The 23,046-nt window shown below is 40.7% G+C and overlaps 1 protein-coding gene across 1 annotated transcript in view; it reads left to right on the top strand.

The window, feature by feature from the left end:
* The window catches only part of tesmin (testis expressed metallothionein like protein), a 160,107-nt gene that overhangs the window by 31,431 nt on the left and 105,630 nt on the right, over positions 1-23,046 (top strand). The window lies entirely within an intron of this gene.

Here is a 23,046-nt window from a genome sequence, read left to right as displayed (position 1 = left end):
GTAGAACAGATGGATCTGGGAATATAGGTCCATGATTTCTTGAAAGTTGTGTCACAGGTAGATAGGGTCATAAAGAATGCTTTTGGCACGTTGGCCTTCATAAATCAATGTATTGAGTATAGGAGTTAGGATGTTATGTTGAAATTCTGTAAGATGTTATTGAGGTCTAATTTGGAGAATTGTGCACTTTTAGTTACCTACCTAAAGGAAAGATGTAAATAAGTTTGAAAGAGTGCAGAGAAAATTTACAAGGATGATGCCGGTCCTTGAGGACCTGAGTTATAGAGAAAGGTTGAGTAGGTTAGGACTTTATTCCCTAGAATGTAGAAGATTGAAGGGAGATTTAATAGATGCGTACAAAATTATGAGTGGTAAATGCTGGCAGGTTTTTTCCACTGAGGTTGGGTGAGACTACAACTAAAGGTCATGGGTTAAGGGTGAAAGGTGAAATGTTTAAGGGGAACATGAAGGGGAACCTCTTCACTCAGAGGGTGGTGAAAATGTAGAACGAGCTGCCAGCACAAATAGTGGATGCAGGTTCAATTTCAACATTTAAGAGAAATTTGGGTAGGTACATGGATGGCGGGGTCTGGAGGGCTATGGTCCAGGTGCAGGTTAATGGACCCAGGTAACTAATGGTTTGGCATAGACTAGATGGGCTGAAGGGCCTTTTTCTGTGCTGTAGTGTTCAATAACACTAGGATTCTACACCCTGTATGACATGAACAATTAGCCAAAGTCACTTAGATCACATTTTTCCTTATTCTGATGTTCAGTTTGAGCAGCAGCTGAACCTTTTGACCACGCTTTTATGCAGTGCGTTGCTATCTCATGATTGGCTGATTAACTACTGTATTTGTATTAACAAGCATGTTATCAGGTGTACCTAATACAGTGGTTACTGAGTGTATAAGTATTTAAGTGGGGAAAGGCTGATTAGGAATAGTCAACATGACTTTGTGGATGGTAACTAATCTTGTGGAGATTTTCGAGATTATCACGTAATTTGATGAAGGGAAGGCACCAGAAGTTGCCTGCATGGACTTTAGCAAACCCTATGACAAAATTCTACATAGGAAGCTGATCCAGAAGATTCAGTTGCTTGCCATTCAGGTTGAGGTATTAAATTAGATCCAATATTGGCTTCATGGGAGAAGTCAGAGGGTGGTAGATGTTTACCTCCTTGAGTGGAGGCCTGTGACTAGTGGTGTTCCATAGGGATTGGTCTGGCTTCATTGTTGTTTGCTTTTATAGATTTATAATTTGAATAATAATGTGGTAAACTGGATCAGTGATTTTGTGGATGACTCTGTGATTGGAGGCATAGTGAACAATGAAGAACATTATCAAAGCTTGCAGTGAGATATGAATGACCTGCAAAAATGGGCTGAAGGATGGTAAATGGAATTTACTGCAGACAAGTGTGAGGTCTTGCACTTGGGGAGGACAAACCAAAGTAGGACTTAGATGGTGAGTGGTAAGGTACTGAGTTGTCTGGTGGAACAGAGGGATCTGGGAATACAGATCCATAATTCTTTGGAAGTGGTGTCACAGGTAGATAAGGTTGTAAAGAGAGCTTTGGCACATTGGCTTTAATAAATCAGTGTATTGACTACAGGAGTTGGAATGTTAGTTAAAGTTGTATAAGACATTGGTGAGGCCAAATTTTGAATATTGTCTGCTGTGCTGGTCACCTACTACAGGAAAAATGTCAGACTTGGGAAAAACAGTGAAACTTTACAAGGATATTCCAGGATTTAAGGACCTGAGAAACAGGGAAAGGTAGAATAGGTTGGGACTTTATTCCCTGAAGTGTAGTAAAATGAGAGAGAGATTTGATAGAGGTATACAAAATTAAGAGGGAATAGGTAGGGTGAGTGCAAGTACACTTTTTCCACTTTGGTTGGTGTGGTGAACTAGATATACCTGTCTGACTGCTCCTGTGGCTCCTCCCAAGACCCTGCTGACTGCCCCTGTGGCTCCTCCCACAGACCCCTGTATAAAGGCGACTGTGGCCTGCTGCTCTCCCTCATTTCCCAGGATGTAGTGTTGTTCTTCAGTCAATAAAAGCCGATATCTCACTTCCTAAGTCTCGGCGTGAGTTATTGATGGTGCATCAGTTGGGTAAGACTTGAACTAGAGTCAGAGATTAAAGGTGAAAGGTGCAGTATTTAAGGAAAACCTGATGAGGAACTTCTTTACTTGGAAGACGGTGCAAGTGTGGACCGAGCTGCCACCAAAAGTGGCAGATGCAGGTTCAATTGCAATATTTGAGAGATGTTTGGTTAGGTTCATCGACAGGAGGATTAGAGATGTTTCAGGTGTGGGTTAATGGGACTAAACGAAATTGCAGTTCAGCTCAGACTAGATGGGCCAAGAGCCTGTTTCCGTGCTTTAGTGCTCTTTGACTCTTATCATGCCTGTACTGGCTCTTTGAAAAAGTACTTGGTTCTACTTTTCTGCGTTTTTCCTGAGACCTGAAAACTTTCCCCTTCCAATACTGTATGTATCCAGTTCTATTTTAACATTTTTATTGAATCCCTAACCTTATTAAATCCCTTTCAAGCATTGATTCCTATATCATAGAAACTCACTTTTTTTCCAATTAAGTCTGAAATTTGATTCTATTCCTTCCATCCACCTCAGAATCACAATTTATTATCACTGACATAAATTATGTAAAATCTGTTTGGTAGCAGCAGTACAGAGCAAAGAATTTAAATGACTAAAAATATATATGACAAAGTATTTTCATGGGTTCATGGACTGTTCAGAAATCTGATGATTGAGGGGGAAGAAGCAGTTCCTGAATCATTCATTGTGGGTCTTCAGATTCCTGCATCTCCTCTCTAATGGTATTAACGAGGATAACCCAGGTGATAAGGGTCTTTAGCAATTGATGTTGTCTTCTTAAGGCACAGCCTCTTGAAGGTGCCCTTGATGGGGAGAAGGTTGTACCCATGCTGGATCTGGTTATGTCAATAACCCTTTGAAGTCTCTTGTGATCCGATGCATTGGATCCCTATATCCCATGGTGATACAGATAGTTATTCCTGATTTCCTCATTTCAAAATTGTGACTGAATTTGGACATCTCCATCAAATCTTCTTAAATCTTCTAGATGGAAAGCATCTCCTTTTCTGTGGTCTCTGTATAGCTCAAGGGTTAGGTTGTTAGTTCCTTTCTAATGCATTCAGCAACATTTTGAGGCTTTAGTGTTGCTCAAATCCAGACAACATAGCAAGCAATCTTTTATAAAGGTTCAACAGGTTAAATCTGTTCTCAATGCTTTTGTTTATTACATGAATAATCCTATTGCCTTTTCTGCAGCTTTCAGAAACCTGTAAATGCACAGTCTAGATTCCTATTTAGAGTAGTGTAAATCCTCCCTCTTACCGGAAGTGAATCAGCTTGGCTCTGCCTTATATATATACAGGTTTATTTGGTAGCTCAGTCTTTTAGTGCAAAGTTACAAAACTTGTATGTCACCTAAATCACTTATGCTTTAATACAATTGGAAAAATTCCAGCTGAAAAATGATCATTTGTCAAACCTGGTGAAATCCTTTTTAAATTCATATAGTAATATAAACAGCAACTTGCATGCCAAGGCACTTATTGATCTCACTGATCTATCATTCTTAATTCTGTTAACTTCCTAAATATTTATTAAATAGCCAAGATGTATATCTTAAGCAATCATTGTAGGTATTCAGACATACACAAGTTCTACTCAATATACAGTGGTATGCAAAAGTTTGGGCACACCAAGAGGTTTGAGTTCTCAGATAACTTTTACCAAGGTCTCAGACCTTAATTGGCTTGTTAGGTCTATGGCTTGTTAACAGTCATTGTTAGGAAAGGCCAGGTGATGCAAATTTCAAAGCTTTATAAATCCCCTGACTCCTCAAACCTTGTTCCAACAATCAGCAGCCATGGGCTCCTCTAAGCAGCTGCCTAGCGCTCTGAAAATTAAAATAAATGATGCCCACAAAGCAGGAGAAGGCTATGAGAAGATAGCAAAGTGCTTTCAGGTAGCCGTTTCCTCAGCTCATAATGTAATTTAAGAAATGGGAGTTAACTGGAATGGTGGAGGTCAAGTTGAGGTCTGGTAAAGGCAAATCAAAACCCCTGTTTGATTGCAAAAGACCTTCAGGAAGATTTAGCAGACTGTAGAGTGGTGGTGCACTGTTCTACTGTGCAGTGACACCTGCACAAATATGACCTTCATGGAAGAGTCATCAGAAGCAAACCTTTCCTGCGTCCTCACCACAAAATTCAGCGTCAGAAGTTAGCAAAGGAACATCTAAACAAGCCTGATGCATTTTGGAAACAAGTCCTGTGGACTGATGAAATTAAAATAGAACGTTTTGGCAGCAATGAGCAAAGGTATGTTTGGAGAAAAAAGGGTGCAGAATTTCATGAAAAGAACACCTCTCCAACTGTTAAGCACAGGGGTGGATTGATCATGCTTTGGGCTTGTGTTGCAGCCAGTGGCACGGGCAACATTTCACTGGTAGAGGGAAGAATGAATTCAGTTAAGTACCAGCAAATTCTGAAAGCAAACATCACACTGTTAAAAAAAAACCCCCCAAAAAAAACCGGAAGATGAAAAGAGCTTCTCCAACAGGATAATGATCCTAAACGCACCTCAAAATTCACAATGGTTTTGACCATCTTTCCCTCCAGTTATTGTTTTCATTATAGCTGTGCACTTTTGTCACGTATCCAATTTCTTATCAGTGGAGTCACGACCTTATTAATATACTACTCTTCAATTTTGCTAACAAGTCTGTTATGTAGTATGTAAAACATTTCAGAAATTGTACTGTCCTCTTCAAGCCTCTCCATAATTTTGTTAAAATGCACAATTAAGTCAAACATGATTTCAAAAGGGCGTACTAGTTTTTTTTATTATTAACCCATATGTTTTGAAATACCAATTAATGTGTCCCAAATTGTATTCTTCAGACATTTCTCCATTACCAACATTAGGCTGAGAAGTCTATGGTTGGGAATTTATCCTCATCTTCAGAGAGGTATAAAGTGTGCAATCTTCTAGTCTTTTGCCACCAACCCTCTTCTATGTTAAATTATGGATAGAACCTCCACAGCTGTCACGCTTACTTCCATGAATAGCCCAGAATGAATCTCTTGGGAAGTGCAGTAATTCACAGTTCCAGCACTCTTTGGTGAAACTACACTATAACACTTCTCTAGATAAGTTAAATACTTACAATTTTTCTCTGGGGGCAATTTAAATTGATCTCTTTCATCCTCATCCTCTGACATCAGATCAGAATATCCATTTTGCAAGAATCCAATAGATGTGCAGCTGTGGCTTTATTTTGCAAAGGAACTACCAAATGAATCCTGAAATCTGCTTTGAATACAGTTCAGTAATATGCCTATCTCCATTCAAGCACTTAAGTATATCTCCCAAGATATGCAACAGTGCAGGAATCTTGGGATAATTCACTTTCCTCTTTTGTAGGAACATTAAGGAAGCTTTTGTTTGTTATACAGTACCTTGGAAAAGTCTTGGGCATCCTAAATTTTTAATATAAATTTTGTTTTGAATGTTTATTTTTTTTCTGCATTTCAGTAGAAAAGAGTGAATTTTAGATTTCCAAAAATTCATTTTCCAAAAGAAAATTAAATGTTACACAGAAATTTTTGTATTTTGTTAAAGAAAGTAACATATTTTAAAATAAAAACTTGATTACTTTATAGGTATATACATAGTCCAGTGCATCATTAAACAAAGATAACAAACAGGTGCTAAAGATCAATGACATAATGAGTTGAATGAACTAAACTGATTAACTGAAACAGAAACAGGTGTAGATGGAATCAACTTGAATGAAGGACAACCAAACTAAAAGGTTGAGGGTGTGGCAGATGTAAAAATGTAACCATAAGATGATAAGATATAGGAGCAGAAGTAGGCCATTCAGCCCATTGAGTGCTCTGCCATTCAAACATAGGCTGATACAATACTTCCAACCATCCCCACTCCCCGCCTTCTCCCCACACCCTTTGATGCCCTGGCTAATCAAGAACCTATCTATCTCCGACTTAAAGACACTCAATGACTTGGCCTCCACATCCGCTCATGACAACAAATTCCACAGATTTACCACCCTCTGGCAAAAGTAATTTCTCTGCATCTAAATGGATGTATTTCAATCCTGAAGTTGTGCCCTCTTGTCCTAGATTCCCCTACCATGTGAAATATCTTTGCCATATCTAATCTGTTTTGGCTTTTTAACATTCAGAATGTTTCTATGAGATCCCTCCTCATTCTCCTGAACTCCAGAGAATGCAGCCCAAGAGCTGACAGGCATTCCTCATACGGAAACCCTTTTATTCCTGGAATCATTTTTGTGACTTTTCTCTGATCCCTCTCCAATGTCAGTATATCCTTTCTAAAATAAAGAGCCCAAAACTGCACACAATACAATACAATACACAAGTGTGGTCTAACAAGTACCTTATAGAGCCTCAACATTGCATCCCTGCTCTTATATTCTAGACCTCTAGAAATGAATGCCAACATTGCATTTGCCTTCTTCACAACCGGCTTAACCTGGAGGTTAACCTTTAAGGTATCTTGCACAAGGACTCCCAAGTCCCTTTGCATCTCTGCATTTTGAATTCTCTCCCTATCCAAATAATAGTCTGCCCATTTATTTCTTCCACCAAAGTGCATGACCGTACACTTTTGAACATTGTATTTCATTTCTCTCTGTTTTCTCAATGCAGCCTGCTCCTCCACCTATCTTTATATCATTGGCAAATTTAGCCACAAATCTGTTAATCCCACAGTCCAAATCATTGAGAATACATCGTAACAAGCAGCGGTCCCAACTCTGACCCCTGTGGAACTCCACTGGTAACCAGCAGGCAGCCAGAATAGGATCCCTTTATTTCCACTCCCTGGTTTCTGCCGATCACCCAGTGCTCCACCCATGCTACTAACTTCCTTGTAATTCCATGGGCTCTTACCTTGCTAAGCAGCCACATGTGCAGCACCTTGTCAAAGGCCTGAAAATCCAAGTACACCACATCCACTGCATCTCCTTGGTCTACCCTGCTTGTAATTTCTTCAAAAAAAGCACAGTAGGTTAGTCAGGCAGGATTTTCCTTTCAGGAAAACATGCTGGCTTTGGCCTATCTTGTCATGTGCCTCCAGGTACACTGTAATCTCATCCCTAACAATCGATTCCAAGAACTTTCCAACCACTGATGTCAGGCTAAGAGGTCTATAGTTTCCTTTCTGCTGCCTCCTACCCTCTTTAAACAGCGGAGTACCATTTGCAATTTTCCAATCATCCAGTACAATGCCAGAATTCATTGATTCTGAAAGATTATTGTTAATGCGTCTGCAGCTACTTCCTTCAGAACCCGAGGGTGCATTCAGTCAGCTTCAGGAGATTTATCCACCCTCAGACCATTAATCTTCCTGAGCACCTTCTCTGTCATTATTTTCACTGCACATACTTCACTGCCACTCTTAACATTCGGTATACTGCAGACGTCTTCCATTGTGAAGACTGGTGCAAAATATGCATTCAATTCCTCTGCCGTCTCTGTCCTTCTTCCATTCAAAAATGTATTTGGAATATATTTATAAATTTGCCGATGATACAACCATTGTTGATAGAATCTAAGATGGTGGTGAGAGGGCATACAGGAGCGAGGTATGCCAACAAGCACTGTAGCATTCGGGCTCTCACGACTGGACTATATAACAGTTTCTTCCCCCAAGCTATCAGACTCCTCAATACCCAGAGCCTGGACTGACAAACTTACTGCCCTGTTGTCTTGTTTATTATTTATTGTAATACCGTGTTTTGTGCACTTTATGCAGTCCTGGGTAGGTCTGTAGTCTAGTGTTTTTTTTTCCTGTGTTTTTTTTTTTGTGTAGTTCAGTCTAGTTTTTGCACTGTTTCATGTTACACTATGGTCCTGAAAAATGTTGTCTCATTTTTACTGTGTACTGTACCAGCAGTTATGGTCGAAATGACGACAAAAAGTGACTTGACTTGAACTAGTGAAGTGGTGTCGCAGCAGCTACCTAGCACTCAACATCAGTAAGTTGAAAGAGCTGATGGTGGACTTCAGGAAGGGTAAGATGAAGGAACATATACCAATCCTCATAGAGGGATTAGAAGTAGAGAAAATGAGCAGTTTCAAGTCCTGGGTGTCAAGATCTTTTGAGGACCTAACCTGGCCCCAACATATCAATGCAGTTATAAGGAAGGCAAGATGGTGGCTGTACTTCATTAGGAGTCTGAAGAGATTTGGATTTGGTAAGTCAACAAATACACTCAAAAACTTCTGTATGAACCCTGGAGAGCATTCTGATAGGCTGCATCACTGCCTGCTATGGAGGGGCTATTGCACAGGACCGAAAGAAGCCACAGAAGGTTGTAAATTTAGTCCGCTCCATCTTGGGCACTAACCTACAAAGTACTCAGGATATCTTAAAGGAATGGTGTCTCAGAAAGGCAGCATCCATTATTAAGGACCTCCAGCACCCAGGGCATGCCTTTTTTTCACTGTTACCATCAAATAGGAGGTACAGAAGCCTGAAGGCACACACTCAGCGATTCAGGGACAGCTTCTTCCCCTCTGCCATCTGATTCCTAAATGGATACTACCTCACTCTAAAATATATTATTTCTGTTTTTTGCATGTTTTAAAAAATTATTCAATATATATATACTGTAACTGATATTTATTATTTTATTTCATTTTTTTCTTATTGTATTGAACTACTGCTAAGTTTACAAATTTCACGACACATTTTGGTGAACGTGATTCTGATTCTGATCTGTCTTGCACTTCCCTCATTTTTTGCAGAAACTTGAGCAATCAAAACTTTCAAATGATCAATTCTTACACCATGACAAGAGTGAGCATAGCAACAAGACACAAGGTGCTCATTTTGCATCAGCAAAGTCTCTCGGCAGACAGGAGTTTCAAAATGTGCTGTCCAAGTGAAGAAGCTCAAAGAATCGAGCAAAGTTGGTGACCAGAAACTCAGTGGTTGGCCATGGAAACTGAGTGTAGCAGACAAGAGATACATTAAACTGATATTAAACTGGTCTAGAGAAGACTTGTCAGAAGTAGTCTTCATGGAAGAAATGCTGCCAAAAAGTTTAAAGTAAATTTATTATCAAAGTCATATCACCATTAACAACCCTGAAACTCATTCTCTTGTGGGCATACTCAATAAATCTGTAATAGAATAATAACCATAATAGAATCAATGAAAGACCACATCAACGTGGGTGATCAACCAGGGTTCAAAAGACAACAAACTGTTCAAAAACAAAAACTAATAATTAATAAATAAGCAATAAATATTGAGAACATGAGATAAAGAGTCCTTGACAGTGAGTCCACTGTTTGTGGGAACATTTCAATAATCAGGCAAATGAAGTTAGCCCCTTTGGTTCAAGTGCCTGATGGTTGATGGGTAATAACTGTTTTTGAACCTGGTTATGTATGTTCCTAGTCTCTTGTATCTTCTTACTAATGGTAGCAGCGAGAAGAGTGCATGTCCAGGGTGATGGGGGTTCTTAAAGATGGATGCTGCTTTCCTGCGATAACATCTTGTGTAGATGCGCTGAATGTTGGGGAGGGCTTTATCTGTGGTGGACTAGGGCCATATCCACCACTTTTTGTAGGATTTTACATTTAAGGGCATTGGTGTTTCCATACCAGGTTGTAATGCAGCCAGTCAATATACTTTCCACCACACATCTGTCAAAGTTTAAGATGTCCTGTTGAATCTTTGCAAATTTTTAAGGAAGTAGAGACACTGCCTCGCTTTCTTCATAATTGCTCTTATAAGCTGGGCGCAGCCCTAATGAGGACTGCTCAGGGACCTCTGGTTTCCTCCACCTGAAGTGAATAATCAACTCCTTGGTCTTGCTGACATTGAGAAAGAGATTTTTGTTACGGCACCACTGAGCTAGATTTTCAGTCTCCCTTCTATATGCTGATTGGTCACCACCTTAAATTCAGCCTATCACATCAGCAAATTTGAATATGGCATTGGAGCTGTGCTTAGCCACACAGTCATAAGAGTAAAGCAAGTTGAGCAGGGAGCTAAGCACACAGGCTTGTGGTACACCTGTGCAGAAGGAGATCGTGGAAGAGATCTTGTTGCCAATTTGAACTGATTAGGGTTTGCAAGTGAGGAAATCGAGGATTCAGTTGCACATTAGATAATGAGGCCAAGGTCTTGAAGCTTACTGTTTAGTTTTGAGGGCATGATGGTATTGAATGCTGAGCTGTAATTGATAAAGAGCATCCTATCTATGCATCTTTGCTGTCCAGATGTTCCAGGATTGAGTGAAGAGCCTGTGAGATGGCATTTGCTGTGAACCTGTTATTCCAGTAGGCAAGTTGGAGTGGATCCAAGTTGCTTCTCAGGCAGGAGTTGATATATTTCATCTCATATGTTTTGATGACAGACAAGTTGGGGGTGTTGTGGATAGTGTGGAGGGCTGTCAGAGGTTACAGTGGGACATTGATAGGATGCAAAACTGGGCTGAGAAGTGGCAGATGGAGTTCAACCCAGATAAGTATGAGGTGGTTCATTTTGGCAGGTCAACTATGATGGCAGAATATAGTATTAATGATAAGACTCTTGGCAGTGTGCAGGATCAGAGGGATCTTGGGGTCTGAGTCCATAGGACATTCAAAGCTGCTGCACAGGTTGACTCTGTGGTTAAGAAGGCATACATGCATTGACCTTCATCAATCGTGGGATTGAGTTTAGGAGCCGAGAGTAGTGTTGCAGCTATATAGGATCCTGGTCAGACCCCGCTTGGAGTACTGTGCTCTGTTCTGGTCACCTCACTGCAGAAAGGATGTGGAAACCATAGAAAGGGTGCGGAGGAGATTTACATGGATGTTGCCTGGATTGGGGAGCATGTCTTATGAGAATAGGATGAGTGAACTCAGCCTTTTCTCCTTGGAGCAACGGAGGATGAGAGGTGACCTGATAGAGGTGTATAAGATGATGAGAGGCATTGATCGTGTGGATATTCAGAGGCTTTTTCCCAGGGCATGAGAGGGCACAGTTTTAAAGTGTTTGGAAGTAGGTACAGAGGAGATGTCAGGGGTAAGGGTTTTTACGCAGAGAGTGGTGTTTGCGTGGAATGGGCTGCCGGTGACAGTGGTGGAGGTGGATGTGATAGGGTATTTTAAAAGACTCCTAGACAGTATATGGAGCTTAGAAAAATAGAAGGCTATGGGTAATCCTAGGCAATTTCTAAGGTAAAGACATGTTCGGCACAGCTTTGTGGGCTGAAGGGCCTGTATTGTGCTGTAGGTTTGCTATGTTTCTATGTTATTTCCAACCTCTCAAAAAACTTCTTCATTGTGGATGTAAGTGTTACTGGATGATAATCATTGAGGCAGGTTACCACATTCTTCTTAGACACTGGTATAATTGAAGCTTGCTTGAAGCAGTTAAGTACCTCAGACTGCCGAAGTGAAAGGTGTAAAGATCTTAGTGAACACCCTAGCCAGTTGATCAGCACAGAGTTTTAGTACTTGTCCGGGTATCCGATCTGGGCCGAATACTTTTTGTGGGTGCACCTTCCTGAAGGCTGTTTGCACGTCAGCTTCAGAAACTGAAACAGATCACAAAATCATCAGGGTCTGTAGGAGTTCATAATGGTTCTTCCATGTTTTCATGATCAAAGCGAACAAAGGAGGCATTGAGCTCATCTGGAAGCGCAAACCTGTTGTTGCCTATGTTTCTTGATTTAACTTTATAAGAAGTGTTAGTAGTATTCAAGCCCTGTCGCAGCTGTTGAGCATCCTTCGTTGATTCAAGTTTAGTCTGGAATTGCTACATCTCTCATGAGATGGCTTTCCAGAGATCGTACCCTTGTAACTTTCTTGGTCACCAGACCTGAATGCCTCTGATCATGCATCTCATGGTTCATCCAGGGCTTTTAATAGGGAAAGGTGGAATGACTTTGTGGGGGCACACTTGTCTACAACTGTTTTAATAAGGTTTGTGACAAATGTGTATTCAGATCCTAAGATGAGTCCTTAAACATGGCCGAGTCCACTGACTCAAATTAATCCCCTATCCACTCCTTTGCCTCCTGCGACCATCTCTTTGTTATTCTAATTTCTGGAGCTTTGCTCTTTTGCCTGTATGCAGATAGGTGAAGCACAACCAAGTGATTCAATTTACCGAAATGAATCTGGGTATGGAACGGTAGGAATTCCTTATCTAAGTATAACAGTTGTCTACAATGTTGGGATCTGTGGTGCTATAGATTATATACTCATGGTAATTGGGCAAGCTTTTCTTCAAAAACAAGCCTGGTGAAGTTCCCAACTATGATTTGAAATGTGTTGGTATGAACTGTTTCTTGTTTGGAGACAGCATCGTGCAGTATCTCAAGTGCTTGATTATAGTTGGCCACTGCTAGGTAAATAGAACAAATGGCACTTGACTGGTGTTCAAGAAAGGGGGAACACGATTTTGACAAAACCACTACATCAGAGCACCACTTAGAGTTTATCATAAAACACACCTCCACCTTCTGTCTTTTCTAAATGAGCAGTTTGATCCATTCAGTAAACTGAGAAGCTTTCAGGTCTGACTGCTGTTTTTGGTGTGCTAGGAGAAAGCCATGTCTCACTGAGACTTAAACCACAACAATCTCTCATTTCCTTATGATACAGCAGTCTTGCCCTCAGGTCCTTAATTTTGTTTTCCAGTGACTGCACATTTGCTGACAAGATGCTGGATAGTGAGGGTAGTATTCCTTTCTGTTTCAGCCTGGCTATTCCTCCAAAGTGGAAGCAAAGCCGAGAGGTTCACCTATGCACAAAAACACGGGCTGGGATGATGATAATTGGCAGTAAAGGCACTCAAAATTTGGAGGCAGTTTGTCCATAGAAGAGCTGGAGTGCTACATGGATGAGTGTCTCAGCCAACAGTGAACCATAGCAGATGTTCCATGCAGGTTTTGGGCTACATTTCTGCAAATGGAATTGGTAATCAGGTCAGAGATCATCATTTGCTTTTTAGCTGATTCAGCATAACATTGCAGGCCAAATCGCCTATTCCTGTGCTGTACTATGTTCTTAACAGATTGAGGAGAGTATTGTCAGACCCTCAGGAAACAAAATTGACACGGTGAAGAATTGGAAATGACTGACAGACAGACAGACATACTTTATTGATCCCGAGGGAAATTGGGTTTCGTTACAGCCGCACCAACCAACAATAGTGAAGAAATATAGCAATATAAAACCCTAAATAATTAAATAATAATAAGTTAATCATGCCAAGTGGAAATAAGTCCAGGACCAGCCTATTGGCTCAGGGTGTCTGACACTCCGAGGGAGGAGTTGTAAAGTTTGATGGCCATAGGTAGGAATGACTTCCTATGACGCTCAGTGTTACATCTTGGTGGAATGAGTCTCTGGCTGAATGTACTCCTGTGCCTAACCAGTACATTATGGAGTGGATGGGAGTTATTGTCCAAGATGGCATGCAACTTGGACAACATCCTCTTTTCAGACACCACTGTCAGAGAGTCCAGTTCCACCCCCACAACATCACTGGCCTTACGAATGAGTTTGTTGATTCTGTTGGTGTCTGCTACCCTCAGCCTGCTGCCCCAGCACACAACAGCAAACATGATAGCACTGGCCACCACAGCCTCATAGAACATCGTCAGCATCGTCCGGCAGTTGTTAAAGGGCCTCAGTCTCCTCAGGAAATAGAGATGGCTCTGACCCTTCTTGTAGACAGCCTCAGTGTTCTATGACCAGTCCAGTTTATTGTCCATTCGTATCCCCAGGTATTTGTAATCCTCCACTCTGTCCACACTGACCCCTTGGATGGAAACAGGGGTCACCAGTGCCTTAGCCCTCCTCAGGTCCACCACCAGCTCCTTAGTCTTTTTCACATTAAACTGCAGATGATTCTGCTCGCACCATGTGACAAAGTTTCCCACCATAGCCCTGTACTCAGCCTCATCTCCCTTGCTGATGCATCCAACTATGGCAGAGTCATCAGAAAACTTCTGAAGATGGCAAGACTCTGTGTTGTAGCTGAAGTCCGAGGTGTAGATGGTGAAGAGAAAGGGAATCAGAACAGTCCCCTGTGGAGCCCCAGTGCTGCTGACCACTCTGTCTGACACACAGTGTTGCAAGCGCACGTACTGTGGTCTGCCAGTCAGGTAATCAATAATCCATGACACCAGGGAAGCATCCACCTACATCACTGTCAGCTTCTCACCCAGCAGAGCAGGGCAGGGCGGATAGTGTTGAACTCACTGGAGAAGTCAAAGAACATGACCCTCACAGTGAATTCCAGCTTTCAGAATAAAACAGACTTGTTTGTATTGGATCTTTGTTATCTGTGTGCACAAGTGAACGGAATTAATGGAGACACAAGATTCTGCAAGCAGAAGCTGGAAACCTTGAGCAACACAGGGAAATGCTGAAGGAACTCAGCAAGTCAGGTAGCATCTAAGCAGGGAAAGAAACAGTCTGTGTACCAGGCTTCATTAGGACATTGATGGTCAGTCTTGAAGGCTGTTGGCCCAAGACATTAAATTTATTTCTTAACCTCTGTGGGTGTTGCCTGACTTGCTGAGTTCCTCCAGCATTAGTGTTTAGTGAGATACAAAGAAATTTGCATGATAGGAGGGGAAATAAGCAGATGAAACTGTAATGAACAGGATGTTTTAACCTAATGGACAAGTATTATTCATAATCAGTCGACAAGTTTTCCTGTTATCCAAGCAACACTCACAAAAATGCTGGTGGAACACAGCAGGTCAGGCAGCATCTATAAGGAGAAGCACTGTCAACATTTCGGGCCGAAGGTCTCGGCCTGAAACGTCGACAGTGCTTCTCCTTATAGATGCTGCTTGATCTGCTGTGTTCCCCAGCATTTTGTGTGTGTTGTTTGAATTTCCAGGATCTGCAGATTTCCCTGTGTTTGTTCCTGTTATCCAGCTGGTTTTCCTTTCTGAGTCAAGATTTTCATTGTGTTTCAGGTGATTGACTCACCAGAAAGTTGTCCTTCCTTCTTTGAAGTTTCTATTCTTATTTCTTTAGGAGTTGTGTGGGGCTCAATCAATAAGTAAATTCTAAAAGCTTTGTTTAGGAAAATACTGAAGTGTGTCCTTTGATTTATCAGTGCCCAAGAGCTTTCCGCTTAGAAATACGCCAGTCAAATATAGTAGCTACTCTGGTAGCCCATTTAATGTATTAACCTGGCATGTGAAGTAGGGGTCTAATGTAAAACCATGAGCCATGAAAGGAACTGGTATAGAGTTTCCCTACGTTGCTTCCTACCACTTAACTGTTTACTGAAAATGTAGCTGGGAAGCTGAACTTGAGATTTTTAGTTTATTTAGCATGATCATGTATAATTTCTTGCTGTTAATCATAATATGATTAGTTAGACTGGCAATTCTTGCTGTGTAAAGTGTCAGTGATTTCATAATAAGGGTCATTGCTCCTTAAACTTTGAGGAAACCAGTTATTTTTGGAAATTGCAGAACAAATTGCATCTGAGAAATGTTACAGATCTATGGTTCTTAATCAGAATGTCATCTGCATCCAGTCTTTTTTTTGTGGTGCAGTTTATTTGGATTTCCAGCATTTGCTGAATTATGCATTTGCATTAGTCGTCTTCGTCATACCAAAATGTATGACACTAAATAAACAGTGTGGTTACATTCCTCAATGAGTAATCCAGAGACTTGAACTGATCATTGGGAAATATGGTAGCAGAAGCTAGGGAATTTTAATTCATTTAGTTAAGTAATCTGGAATAATGAATTTATATCTATTGGTAAACTTGCAATTATGATTGACATGGTTCATAAATTTATTGTAGAGAGGGTGATTTATTATTCTAATGCTAAAAGACTCCAGATCCAAAGCATTGGGCCTGATTCTTAACTCCTCTCTGACATGGCCTATAATGTTGGTACACCTCAATTATAATGACAAATAAGGATTAAAATATGGACCACTCAGCATCACATTAGCCGCCAGATTGAGACGTGACAAAGATTCACTCTTCCCAATAAAATCTCCATGTGAAGTTTTGGAACACACATAGTTTGGGAGAGCTGGCAAGTAATAGCCTGACAAGGTCATAGTTACTGCAAAATTCTAGTGTCTAACCAAATTTACAGATTCTCCCATTAACATTCTTGGGTAAATTCAGATCTGCCAGGGTAATGCAGACTGTCCACAATGATTGGCATGGAAACCTTCTGCCTGTCACCTCACTATCCTGCCTTATCTGTTCAATTATTGCCTCTCCATGTTGAGCTATACCTGTAAGAAACTCTGATGACAGATTTCATTGTACATGGCCAAGAATAGCTTGGCAGTGTCAGTACTGAATAGATTAGGTTATGCCAAGCTGTGAGAGAATGAGTAGGAGGAAAACTCTGACTCTATTTTCATTCCACCTGTATAAATGTGATCACTTTAGTGTCCACAGAAGTGGCATTTCTACAACAGGAGCATTTACTTGGTAAACTAAGAAATTGTCAGAATGCCCATAAGTAGGAGGATACAACCTCTTAGCACTCCGGGCTTCTCCCAGTCAATAGAGAAATAATAGAAGTTTTTGCCTAATACCATAAAATGATAGAAGCTCATAAATCAACTATTTGCTGTTTTAAGTTATCCCAGGACCTCTCAATACCAGTCCTCATTATAACCTTGATGAAATTGTGGTTAAAAGGGCGAATTCCAGAGGTTAAGTGAGAATATTCTCTTGCTTAGTGAATAGAGCTCCAACAGCACTCCAGAAGCACAACTCCAACCAGGAACAAACAGCCTGCTTGACTAGCATTGAATCACTATCCCAAACCTCCCATTCTGTCTAAGGTGGCTGTAGTCTGTACCTTCTATTGATACATGTCATCAACTTGTGATGGAACCTCCCAAACTGTCAACCTGTACTATTGGAAAGGACAAGTGCATGAGAATGCCACCTCCTGGTGGTTTCCTTCAAGACTACATTCTGGAAATATTGGAGGACTTCCTCCATAAGGACTTTAATGGTTTGAGACATGTTGGAACATGTACTTTCTATGAAAGCTATTAGTAAAAATGTTGGGAGCTTGATCTGGCTTATTGCCTTGAGTCTGAGTCTAAGAACACAAGGGCACATCCACTCACTCATAATATTTTAAGTGCCATGGATATACAGAACTATAAGGTGGTGAAGTTATATTTGCAATTTGAAGAACCATGTCTTATGCTTCATTAATGCTATGTGAGGAAACATCATTTCGGTGGTAAGCTTGGCTCTATAGGTTGTGTAAAATTGTCTCAATTGTTAAGGTTAATGTCTGCAGTTTCAATATAGGAGAAAAATATTTTTTGAAAATGTGCAGACAAAATTGATGATAAACCAGATGTACCAGATTGATGTACCAGATCAGCTGGTACACATAAATTACAGTGACTTACTAATTTAGTGATAATTTGCACTAAACAAAATAGAGGTGTTAATGAGAAATTAGACTACCATGTGCTTTAAACTTTTGGAGTGAGCACAGAACCAGAAATATTATCAATATAAAAATGGGCATCTAGTAAAATATCCAAATCACAAAAGTATGCGCTTGCGGTAAATACTGCAATTACTGCATCCTATCTGTTTCTTCTCCCTCATTCACCAATTCAGCTCCATGAGTATTATTCCCTGCTTAATTTTGTTCAATACAAAATACAGTCGACCCTCCTTTTCCGCGAGTTCCTCATGAGCGAATTCAGCCAACCGTGAATCGAGAAAACTCTGAAGTGCTCTTCCAGCACTTGTTGTTTGAGCATGTACAGACTTTTTTTCTTGTCATTATTCCCTAAACAATGCAGTATAACAACTATTTACATAGTATTTACATTGTATTAGGTATTATAAGTAATGTAGAGATGATTTAAAGTATATGAGAGGATGTGCATAGGTTATCATGGATTGGGATCGAAAAAACCGGAAATTCTCTTACTAAGTAAGTTGCAACAGGTATATCAGGTATTATTTAGTGTCAGTCAAACGTTTGTCTTAGTATATAGTATATATTTTACCTTTCTATGCATATAAAACACTTAAGAAACATATGTATTTCAATAATTAAACCAATGCGTTGCTTAGTAATAATTGTAGCTTTCATCGGGGCAGGGCCTTTCTCACTTTATCCTTTAAAATTGTTCCGATCGTTGACTGACTGTAGCCTAACACTTTTCCAATGACTGATGGTATTTCACCTCTTTCCGATTGCTTTATTATTTCCACTTTATTTTCAATGGTGATCATGATTATTTTCGTGAACAGAAACACTGCGGATTCAGAGCTCCACCGGGTCCTAAAGACCATGACACTGAGCCAGGTTAAATAAGGAACTTGAGCATCTGCTTTTTTTTGGTTCCGCGAGGGGTCCCAGAACCAATCCCTCGTGGATAAGGAGGGCCGACTGTAAACTTTCTGAAATCAAATCAAATCCTACTGAGTTGCATGCAGACATTTCCTGATCAGACTTGCCCTTTTGTCTAGTGGCTGTACTCTTGCTCATCAACGTGTCTGGTGAACGGGCACTGGCAGAATCCATTGTAGGATCACAAATACTGTCATCCTGTTAGAGCATAGCAGATTGATGCTTCACAGAGTCACGCTGCTCTATATTGCCACTACCCTGAGAAGGAATTTCAGCAATCCTGGTGATCAATTTGATAATTGTGATCTCTTGCAAACCTCTTTAAACATATTGAATACAGTCTTAATGTTAGCTGCTGACCATTCCCTGTATTACACATCCAGACATGCTGGAAAGAAAACTGGGAATTCAGCCATCAGTTATTGTATTATAGTTACAAGATTAATTTTCCTGACCTTGGCACCCAATCTCCAAAGAATGGTTCTGAGGTAACTTGTGCTGGATGATCCTGGGGCATTATTTGTTGCAGTCACCTGACAGACACAACACTTCAGGGTTTTGTAGTCATTAGTGAGAATTGTTAGCTTACTCTGAGCTCTAAATTGAATGCAAACATATCTCACGAGCAATCGTACAGATTTTGTATGGGGGAACCAATTTTCCAGCTAGTTACTGGGCTTTCCATGTAACACAAGTACATTGTAACCTTTCTCAATTTCTGCTGCAGTTTCAGTATCTTTCACCTTTAATTGTACAGGCTACTCACCATTCATGAAATGACCCCTTGCTGAGATAATGCAATGATCAGCATGGCTAAGAAGGATTACATACTGATATCACAATGAACTTTTTAGCAAATTCAGTATGCTGCTTGGCTGGAGTCAAAAAAAGCACAATGTAAAACTGTCGGAACAAAACTGACTGCAGATGCTGGAAATTTGGAACAACACACAAAACGCTGGAGAACCTGTAGGTCAGGCAGACCTAAGGAGGGAAATTGTCAATGTTTCAGGTGAAAACCATTCATCAGGACTGGAAAATGAGGGGAGAATCCAGTAAGAAAAGGGTGGGGCAGGGGCAGAGCAAGAGCTGGCTGTTGATAAGTGGATCCAGGTGATTGTGGGAAGATAGACAGGTGAGGGAAGGGGAGAGTGAGAATGATATAAGACTGTAGGAGGTGATAGGTGGAAGCTACAAGGGGCTGAATAAGATGGAACATGATAGGAGAAAATAGTAAACCATGGAATAAGGGGAAGGAAGTGAAGAGCAGAACCAGAGGAAGGAAGAATGCGTATGTAATGACCAGATCAAGAGGGTAGAGGAGGGGAAAAAGAAGGGGTAATGGGGCTGGTGGGATAAGGGAAAGAAGGGTGGGGAGGAGAGACAAAGGGGAGAGGTTACTGAAAATAAACAAACTGGTGTTCCTGCTGTCACATTGGAGATTATCTGAGCAGAATATGAGGTGTTCTTCCTTTAACCTACATCTAGCCTCAACTTGGCAGTACAGCAGGTTGCGGACAGACGTTAATGCGGGAATAGGAAGTAGAATTACTTCCGTTGGCTGTTAGAGAGATCCTAGCTGTTTCAGTAGATGGAATGGTTGTTGACTTCAGAAGGAGTAGTGGACCGCACGACCCCATTTACATCAGTGGTGTGCAGGTGGAACAGGTCAAAAGCTCTAAGTTCCTCGGGATCAATATCACATATGACCTGACTTGGTCTAACCAAGCAGAGTCCACTGCCAATAAGGCCCACCAACGCCTTTACTTCCTGAGAAAGCTGAAGAAATTTGGTGTGTCCCCTAAAACCCTCACTAATTTTTATAGATGCACTGTAGAAAGCATTCTTCTAGGGTGCATCACAACCTGGTATGGAAGTTGTCCAGTCCAAGACCGGAAGAAGCTGCAGAAGATCGTGAATATAGCCCAGCACATCACACAAACCAATCTTCCGTCCTTGGACTCAGTTTACACCGCACACTGTTGGAGCAGTGCTGCCAGGATAATCAGCCAACACACTTTTTGTCCCTCTTCTCTCTGGGAGAAGGTTCAGGAGCTTGAAGACTCGTACGGTCAGATTTGGGAACAGCTTCTTTCCAACTGTGATAAGACTGCTGAAGGGATCCTGACCCAGATCTGGGCCGTACCTTCCAAATATCCGGACCTGTCTCTTGGGTTTTCTTTGCACTACTTTACTTTCCCTTTTCTATATTCTATTTATGATTTATAATTTAAATTTTTATTATAGTTACTATCGATTTGTACTCCAGGGAGCGTGAAGTGCAGAATGGAATATCGCTGTGATGATTGTACGCTCTAGTATCAATTGTTTGGCAACAATAAAGAATATTTAGATAAACCTAAAGAATGAAGGTGTTCAATGATGTCATTTCCTCCAGTCTGCATAGGCTATGAATGGTGGGAGGAAGGAAGTGTAGGGGCAGATTTAACATTTAGTGTGGTTGCAGGAAAGATACCTGGAGTGTATCGGTGGGAAGGGAGCTAAGGAGAGAGAAATCCCTGTGTAAAGTGGAGAGGGGAGGAGAAGATGTGTCTGGTGGTGGGATCCCATTGGAGATGGCGGAAGTTGCGTAGAATGATATGTTGGATGTGGAGGCTCGTGGGGTGATAGGTGAGGACAAGATGAGGGTTATAGCTAGTAAAAAGCAGACATCTGGGATGGAAAACATCATTAGAACAGATGCAGAGGAGAAAGAGGGACAGAGAGCACGGAATAGCATCATTGGATGGGAATAGGTATAATCTGTTCCTGACTCTTCCTATCCTATTCTTTCAAAGGGGTTGTAGAGTCATAAGGTGATTAAATATAAGAAGATATAGGTGATTAAATCAGTCTTTTGAGATAGAAACAGAGAGAGCAAGAAAGGGAAAAGAGGTGTCATAGATGGACCAATTGAGGGTGGATGGAAATTGGTAGAGAAGTTGATGAAATGATGAATTCCACATGGGTGACAATGTAACAATTTGCCCATTTTCAGAACTTAATTTTGTTTCACCCCATCTTTCTTTGTTTCCCCTTCTCCAGCTTTTGCCTTCAACTAATGTTCACTATTACTCAGTATTATTTTCTAGTTCATAATTAACGACACAGAATAAATTGAAATTCCGATTCGGATTTGTTTATTTATTTCATGTACTTCCAAGTACACAGTGAAATGTATCATTCGAGTTAACACAACCCAAGGCTATACAGGGGACAGTCCGTGAGTGTCGCCGCGCATTCTGCACCAAATAGCTTGCCTACAATGTTCAGCAGAACAACACAAGCAACAACAAAACAAAGCGACAAAACAACAACAGCCGTTTATTCCTTAGTTTTCATTTGTGAGATCAGTGGATTTTCAAGTTCATATTTTCTCTGTAATAATGTTTTTTCTCCCTGATTCTGTTAGTGCTTCTTCTCAAACTTCTAGTGGATTCTTATGGGTCCTCTTGAATGAAATAGTTGAAGTGAGACAATAAGCCTTCTGATCATCATCCTGTCAACTCAAAATTCACTTTTGACTGTGACTGGAAGATACCCAGTGCTGCCTAGTTTGAGAACAAGGATTTGGCCAGTTCAGACTGAGATGAGGAGAGGTAGACATCACAAAAAAAAACACTGGCAGTAAGAAATCAAGGGAATGATGAAGGAATCTTCATTGATTTTAGAAATGACAAAGTGAAACTCTTAAGGAGTTCAATGATCAACATTTCAAGCTTCAATCTTTAAAAATGAGAAAATCCGCAGATGCTGGAATTCAAAGTAAAACACATAAAATACTGGAGGAACTCAGCAGGCCAGGCAGCATTTAATGAAAAGAGTAAACAATTGATGTTTTGGGCCAAAACCCTTCAGCAGGTCTTGATAAAAGTTCCTGGTCTGAAGTATTGACTGTTTACTCTTTTCCACAGATGCTGCCTGGCCTGCTGAGTACAATCTTTAAAATTTAGTTTGGAATTATAAATTTCATGCCTATGCATAGAGGTTTCCTTGAGCATGGTATTGATGTTGAAAATCTCTGAGATGTTTACAACTCATGTAAATAAACAAAGACTACACTCTGATGAACTTACTGATGGTGTTTGTTCAGGACATTAATGAAGCCTCAAGACATCAAGAAGAAGATTGGCAATATAACTCTTTCCACGAACCCTGTGGATAACACTCTGATTCAGAGTTTTCAGAAGTTCATTCTTAACTTTTTCTCAATCAAGTCCGTATCCAGCACCAGCAATCTGTAAAGATTAAACATGGTTGTCACTGGCCCAAATGGCAGTGACCAAGATCTGTGCAGCCCTTTTTGAAGTAGCAGAATGATTTTAACCTAAGCCTGAGAGGTATCAACATGTAAAGAACATGACATCAAAAGTATGTCCTTCAAGGACATTAGTTCAAAGGTACAGTGACACACCAGATCTTAACGCACATGGATACAATTCCAACCTGCACAAAACGGAATAGAGTTACCTAAGCAACCTGTAGGTATGAAACTCAGAGATGCAAGGCCTAGAAGTGAATATAGCATTCAAGATGGAATGTGCCAAGGATTTTGTCCTCCTGTTTTTTATGAAAAT

The sequence above is a fragment of the Hemitrygon akajei genome, chromosome 6 (genome assembly GCF_048418815.1).
Source record: "Hemitrygon akajei chromosome 6, sHemAka1.3, whole genome shotgun sequence".
Classification (NCBI taxonomy): Eukaryota; Metazoa; Chordata; class Chondrichthyes; order Myliobatiformes; family Dasyatidae; genus Hemitrygon; species Hemitrygon akajei.
Note: the sequence above shows the minus strand (reverse complement) of the source record. Positions and strands in the feature narration are given on the sequence as shown.